Raw genomic sequence first — 8369 nt, 5'->3', positions numbered from 1 at the left:
TGTTGAGGCAGAGCAGGGTTTCAACTAGGCTGTGACACGTCTCCAACGTATCTACAATTTTTGATTGTTCCATGCTATAATATTACCTCTTTTGGATGTTTATGGGCTTTACTTTACACTTTTATATCATTTTTAGGACTAACCTACTAACCGGAGGCCCAACCCGAATTGCTATTTTTTTTGCCTATTTTCAGTGTTTCAAAGAAAAGGAATATCAAACGGAGTCCAAATGGAATGAAACCTTCGGGGGCAATCTTTCTGGAACAAACGGAATCTAGGAGACTTGGAGTGGACGTCAAGAAGCAGCCGAGGCGGCCACGAGGGTGCAAGGCGCGCCCTAGGGGAGTGGACGTGCCCCCACCCTCATGGGCCCCTCGTGGGTCCCCTGACCGACTTCTTTCGCCTATATATACTTGCATACTCACAAGACATCCAGGAGCACCACAAAACCCTATTTCCACCACCGCAACCTTCTGTATCCGCAAGATCCCATCTTGGAGCCTTCACCGGTGCTCTGCTGGCGGGGGAATGAATCACGGAGGGCTTCTACATCAACACCGTAGCCTCTCCGATGAGTTGTGAGTAGTTTACCCTAGACCTTCGGGTCCATAGTTGCTAGCTAGATGGCTTCTTCTCTCTCTTCGAATCTCAACACAAAGTTCTCCTCGATCTTCTTGGAGATCTATTCGATGTAACTCTTTTTGCGGTGTGTTTGTCGAGATCCGATGAATTGTGGTTTATGATCAAGTTTATCTATGAGAAATATTTGAATATCCTCTAAAATTTTTTATGTATGATTGGTTATCTTTGCAAGTCTCTTCGAATTATCAGTTTGGTTTGCCCTACTAGATTGATCTTTCTTGCAATGGGAGAAGTGCTTAGCTTTGGTTCAATCTTAGCTCAGGGGCAGCAAGGCACGTATTGTATTGTTTCCATTGAGGATAAAAAGATGGGGTTTATATCATATTGCTTGAGTTTATCCCTCTACATCATGTCATCTTTCCTAATGCGTTACTCTATTTTTTATGAACTTAATACTCTAGATGCATGCTGCATAGCAGTCGATATGTGGAGTAATAGTAGTAGATGCAGGCATGAGTCGGTCTACTTGTTGCGGACGTGATGCCTATATACATGATCATGCCTAGATATTCTCATAACTATGCACTTTTCTATCAATTGCTCGATAGTAATTTGTCCACCCACCGTAATACTTATGCTATCTTGAGAGAAGCCACTAGTGAATCCTATGTCCCCGGGTCTATCTTTTTTATCGTATAAGTTTCCAATCTACTTTATTTTGCAATCTTTACTTTCCAATCTCTATCATAAAAATACTTAAAATATTTATCTTATCTTATTATCTCTATCAGATCTCACTTTCGCATGTTACCGTGAAGGGATTGACAACCCCTTTATCGCGTTGGTTGCGAGGTTCTTGTTTGTTTGTGTAGGTACGAGGGACTTCCGCGGAGCCTCGTACTGGATTGATACCTTGGTTCTCAAAAACTGAGGGAAATACTTACGCTACTTTGCTGCATCACCCTTTCCTCTTCAAGGGAAAACCAACGCAGTGCTCAACAGGTAGCAAGAAGGATTTATGGCACCGTTGCCGGGGAGGTCTTCTCACAAGTCAAGACATACCAAGTACCCATCACAAACTCATCTCCCTCGCATTACATTATTTGCCATTTGCCTCTCATTTTCCTCTCCCCCACTTCACTCTTGTCGTTTTATTTGCCTTCTCGTTTCCGTTCGCCTCTCTTTCGCTTGCCTCTTGTGTGCTTCTGTGTTGGATTGCTTGTCACGATGGCTCAAGATAATACTAAATTGTGTGACTTTTCCAATACCAATAATAATGATTTCCTTAGCACACCGATTGCTCCTCTTAATGATGCTGAATCTTGTGAAATCAATGCTGCTTTGTTGAATCTTGTTATGAAAGATCAATTCTCCGGCCTTCCTAGTGAAGATGCCGCTACTCATCTAAACAACTTTGTTGATTTGTGTGATATGCAAAAGAATAAAGACATGGACAATGATATTGTTAAATTGAAGTTATTTCCGTTTTCACTTAGAGATCGTGCTAAAACTTGGTTTTTGTCTTTGCCTAAAAATAATATTGATTCATGGAATAAGTGGAAAGATGCTTTTATCTCTAAGTATTTTCCTCCCGCTAAGATCATCTCTCTTAGAAACGATATTATGAATTTTAAGCAACTTGATCATGAGCTTGTTGCCCAATCTTGGGAGAGAATGAAATTAATGATCTCAATTGGCCTACACATGCTTTGAATTTATGGATGATCATACAATTTTTTTATGCCGGATTGAATTTTGCTTCTGGAAATCTTTTAGATTCGGCCGCGGGAGGCACTTTTATGGAAATCGCTTTAGGAGAAGCTACTAAACTCCTAGATAATATTATGGTTAATTATTATCAATGGCACACCAAAAGATCTACTAGTAAAAAGGTTCATGCGATAGAAGAGATTAATGTTTTGAGTGGAAAGATGGATGAACTTATGAAATTGTTTTACTACTAAGAGTGCTCCTATTGATCCTAATGATATGCCTTTGTCTACTTTGATTGATAATAATAATGAATCTATGGATATGAATTTTGTTGGTAGGAATAATTTTGGAAACAACGCGTATAGAGGAAATTTTAATTCTAGGTCGTTTCCTAGTAGTTCCTCTAATAATTATGGTAATTCCTACAACAACTCTTATGGAAATTTTAATAAGATGCCCTCTTATTTTGAGAATAGTGTTAAAGAATTTATGATCTCTCAAAAGAATTTCAATGCTTTGCTTGAAGAAAAATTGCTTAAGATTGATGAATTGGCTAGGAACGTGGATAGAATTTCTCTTGATATTGATTCTTTGAAACTTAGATATATTCCACCTAAGCATGATATCAATGAGTCTCTCAAAGCCATGATAATTTCCATTGATGAGTGCAAAGAAAGAACCGCTAGGATGCGTGCTAAAAAAGATTGCTTTGTAAGAGCGTGTTCTTCTAGTTTCCATGAAAATAATGATGAAGATCTAAAAGTGATTGATGTGTCTCCTATTAAATCTTTGTTTTGAAATATGAATATTTATAATTATGGGATTGTATATGAGTCAACTTTAGTTAAAAGGCGTCCCAATGATTCAGAGTTTTTAGATCTTGACGCTAAAATTGGTAAAAGTGGGATTGGAGACATCAAAACTTTACATAGCAATGAACCCACTATTATGGATTTCAAGGAATTTAATTATGATAATTGTTCTTTAATATATTATATTTCCTTGTTGCAATCCGTGTTAAATTCCCCTCATGCTTATAGTCACAAAAAGCTTTTACTAAACATATCGTTGATGCTTTGATGCAATGTTATGAGAAAAAACTTGAATTGGAAGTTTCTATCACTAGAAAACTTTATGATGGGTGGGAACCTACTATTAAAATTAAAATTAAAGATGATGAATGCTATGCTTTGTGTGATTTGGGTGCTAGTGTTTCCACGATTCCAAAAACTTATGTGATGTGTTAGGTTTCCATGAATTTGATGACTGTTCTTTAAACTTGCACCGTGCGGATTCCACTATTAAGAAACCTATGGGAAGTATTAATGATGTTCTTATTGTTGCAAACAGGAATTATGTGCCCGTATATTTTATCATTCTTGATATAGATTGCAATCTTTCATGTCGTATTATTCTTGGTAGACCTTTCCTTAGAACGATTGGTGTAATTATTGATATGAAGGAAGGGAATATTAGATTCCAATTTCCAGTAAGGAAATGCATGGAACACTTTCCTAGAAAGAAGATCAAATTACATTATGAATCTATTATGCGAGCCATTTATGAATTGAATACCAAAGATGGCAATACTTAGATCTATTCTCGCTTTTATGCCTAGCTAGGGGCGTTAAACGATAGCGCTTGTTGGGAGGCAACCCAATTTTCTTTTTCTTCCTTGTTTTTTGTTACTCTTTAGTAATAAATAAATCTTCTAGCCTATGTTTATATGTGGTTTTATGTTTTAATTAGTGTTTGTGCCAAGTAGAACCTAGAGGATCATCTTGGGTGAAAGTTAATTTAACCTTACTGAAAAACAGAAACTTTTGCACGCACGAGAATCATTTTAATAAATCACAGAAACGTGCTTTGGACTTGATTCTTTTTGAAATAGATCAAGAGACAAATTGCCTAGGACTTCCTATTTTTGTAGGATATTCAGAGTTCCATAAGTATTCGAAAGTTACAGATTGCTACAGACTATTCTCTTTTTGATAGATTCTATTTTCCGTGTGTTGTTTGCTTATTTTGATGAATCTATGGCTATTATCGGGGTGTATGAACCATAAAGAAGTTGGAATATATTAGGTTTAACACCAATATAAATAAATAATGAGTTCATTACAGTACCTTAAGTGGTGGTTTTTCTTTCGTGCACTAACATAGCTCATGAGATTTCCTGTTAAGTTTTGTGTTGTGAAGTTTTCAAGTTTTGGGTAAAGATTTGATGGACTATGGAATAAGGAGTGGCAAGAGCCTAAGATTGGGGATGCCCATGGAACCCCAAGATAATCCAAGGACAACCAAAAGCCTAAGCTTGGGGATGCCCCGGAAGGCATCCCCTCTTTCATCTTCGTCTATCGGTAACTTTACTTGGAGCTATATTTTTATTCAGCACATGATATGTGTTTTGCTTGGAGCGTCTTGTATGATATGAGTCTTTGCTTTTTAGTTTACCACAATCATCCTTGCTGTACACACCTTTTGGGAGAGACACACATGAATTGGAATTTATTAGAATACCCTATGTGTTTCGCTTATATCTTTTGAGCTAGATAGTTTTGCTCTAGTGCTTCACTTATACTTTTTAGAGCACGGCGATGGTTTTATTTTGTAGAAATAATTGATCTCTCATGCTTCACTTATATTATTTTGAGAGTCTTTTAGAACAGCATGGTATTTGCTATGGTTATAAAATTGGTCCTAATATGATGGGCATCCAAGTTGGGTATAATAAAAACTATCATAGGAAGTGAATTGGATGCTACGATCAATTTGATGCTTGATAATTGTTTTGAGATATAAAGGTGGTAATGTTAGGGTCATACTAGTTGGGTAATTATGAAATTGAAAAATACTTGTGTTGAAGTTGGCAAGTCCCATAGCATGCACGTATAGTAAAAGTTGTGTAACAAATTTGTTGCATGGGATGCTCTTTTGATTGCCTTCCTTATGTGCGGAGGTTAGGGGCGTGCGATGGTTAACTCCTACCAACCTCCCCCCTAGGAGCATGCGTAGTATTAGTTTGCTTTGAGGGCTAATAAAACTTTTGCAATAAGTATATGAGTTCTTTATGACTAATGTGAGTCCATGGATTATACACACTCTTACCCTTCCATCATTGCTAGCCTCTTCGGTACCCTGCATTGCCCTTTCTCACCTTGAGAGTTGGTGCAAACTTCGCCGGTGCATCCAAACCCCGTGATACGATACGCTCTATCACACATAAACCTCCTTATATCTTCCTCAAAACAGCCACCATACCTACCTATTATGGCATTTCCATAACCATTCCGAGATATATTGCCATGCAACTTTACACCGTTCCATTTATTATGATACGTTTCATCATTGTCATATTGCTTTTGCATGATCATGTAGTTGACGTCGTATTTGTGGCAAAGCCACCTTGCATAATTTTTCATACATGTCACTCTTGATTCATTGCCCATCCCGGTACACCGCTAGACGCATTCATATAGAGTCATATCTTGTTCAAGTATCGAGTTGTAATTCTTGAGTTGTAAACAAATAGGAGTGTGATGATCATCATTATTAGAGCATTATCCCTTATAAAAATAGAAAGGCCAAAAAAAGAAAGGCTAAACGAAAAAAGAGAAGAAAAAAAGAAAGGCCAAAAAAGGCCCAAAAAAGGGGGCCAATGTTACTATCCTTTTCCACACTTGTGCTTCGAAGTAGCACCATGATCTTCATGATAGAGAGTCTCTTATGTTGTCACTTTCATATACTAGTGGGAATTTTTCATTATAGAACTTGGCTTGTATATTCCAACGATGGGCTTCCTCAAAATGCCCTAGGTCTTTGTGAGCAAGCAAGTTGGATGCACACCCACTTAGTTTCTTTTGTTGAGCTTTCATACATTTATAGCTCTAGTCCATCCGTTGCATGGCAACCCTACTCCTCATGTTGACATCAATTGATGGGCATCTCCATAGCCCATTGATTAGCCTCGTCAATGTGAGACTTCCTCCTTTTTTTTTCTTCTCCACACAATCTCCATCATCATATTCTATTCCACCCATAGTGTTATATCCATGGCTTATGCTCATGTATTGCGTGAGAGTTGAAAAAGGCTGAAGCGCGTTAAAAAGTATGAACCAATTGCTTGGCTGAAACTGGGGTTGTGCATGATGGGAGTATTTTGTGTGATTAAAATGAAGCATAGCCTAACTATATGATTATGTAGGGATGAACTTTCTTTAGCCATGTTATTTTGAGAAGACATGATTGCTTTGTTACTATGCTTGAAGTATTACTATTTTTATGTCAATATGAACTTTTATTTTGAATCATTTGGATCTGAACATTCATGCCACAATAAAGAAAATTACATTGAGAAATATGCTAGGTAGCATTCCACATCAAAATTCTGTTTTTATCATTTACCTACTCGAGGATGAGCAGGAATTAAGCTTGGGGATGCTTGATACGTCTCCAACGTATCTATAATTTTTGATTGTTCCATGCTATTATATTACCTGTTTTGGATGTTTATGGGCTTTACTTTACACTTCTATATCATTTTTGGGACTAACCTACTAACCGGAGGCCCAACCTGAATTGCTGTTTTTTTGCCTATTTTAGTGTTTCGAAGAAAAGGAATATCAAACGGAGTCCAAACGGAATGAAACCTTCGGGAGCGATCTTTTTGGAACAAACGCAATCCAGGAGACTTGGAGTGGACGTCAATAAGCAGCCAAGGCGGCCACGAGGGTGCAAGGCACACCCTAGGGGGGTGGGCGCGCCCCCACCCTCGTGGGCCCCTCATGGCTCCCCTGACCGACTTCTTTTGCCTATATATAGTTGCATACCCTGAAAACATCCAGGAGCACCATGAAACCCTATTTGCACCGCCGCAACCTTCTGTATCCATGAGATCCCATCTTGGAGCCTTCATCGGTGCTCTGCCGGCGGGGGAATCGATCACGGATGCTTCTACATCAAAACCATAGCCTCTCCGATGAGTTGTTAGTAGTTTACCACAGACCATCGGGTCCATAGTTATTAGCTAGATGGCTTCTTCTCTCTCTTTGAATCCCAATACAAAGTTCTCCTCGATCTTCTTGGAGATCTATTCGATGTAACTCTTTTTGCGGTGTGTTTGTCGAGATCTGATGAATTGTGGGTTTATGATCAAGTTTATCTATGAGAAATATTTGAATCTCCTCTGAATTCTTTTATGTATGATTGGTTATCTTTGCAAGTCTCTTCGAATTATCAATTTGGTTTGGCCTACTAGATTGATCTTTCTTGCAATGGGAGAAGTGCTTAGCTTTGGGTTCAATCTTGCGGTGTCCTTTCCCAGTGACAGCAGGGGCAGTAAGGCACGTATTGTATTGTTGCCATCGAGGATAAAAATATGGGGTTTATATCATATTGCTTGAGTTTATCGCTCTACATCATGTCATCTTGCCTAATGCGTTATCTGTTCTTATGAACTTAATACTCTAGATGCATGCTGGATAGTAGTAGGTGTAGGCAGGAGTCGGTCTACTTGTTACGGATGTGATGCCTATATACATGATCATGCACTACAAAAAAAAGACACATCCATGAAATTTTGGGCCGAACGAATTTTTTCTGTCATACTTATGACACTTCTATGACGACAATTGTGACAAAACACGGTATCATCATAGATGTGGTGGGCTCCTACTTCTATGACAAAAAATCATGACAGAAAATGGGCTTTTCGTCCTGGGCGGGCCGGAGATGCAGTTGCATGACATTCTTTGGGCCGTCCATGATGGAAAAAACCGTGGTAGAAGCAAGGGCGAGGAAAATTTTGGGAGTTCCCGGTTGTACGATGGGTGGTCCGAGGCCGCGCGATGCGCGTTTCTCTCATACACGTACGCGCGTGTGTGTGAGGCGCTGGCTCTAACTGAACCCGAGCGAGGCGTTGGGCTCTAACTGAACCCGAGCGATTGCACTGCTGGCTACGCGTTACTGAACCCGAGCGATCGATCGATGGCTGTTAACTGAACCCGATCAAGCGATTCCTTCGCTGCTGGTGCTGACTAAAGCCGATGGATTGGATGAACAGTGAGTGTTGCGGG

The sequence above is a fragment of the Triticum dicoccoides genome, chromosome 6B, assembly GCF_002162155.2.
Source record: "Triticum dicoccoides isolate Atlit2015 ecotype Zavitan chromosome 6B, WEW_v2.0, whole genome shotgun sequence".
In the NCBI taxonomy this organism is placed as follows: domain Eukaryota; kingdom Viridiplantae; phylum Streptophyta; class Magnoliopsida; order Poales; family Poaceae; genus Triticum; species Triticum dicoccoides.
Note: the sequence above shows the minus strand (reverse complement) of the source record.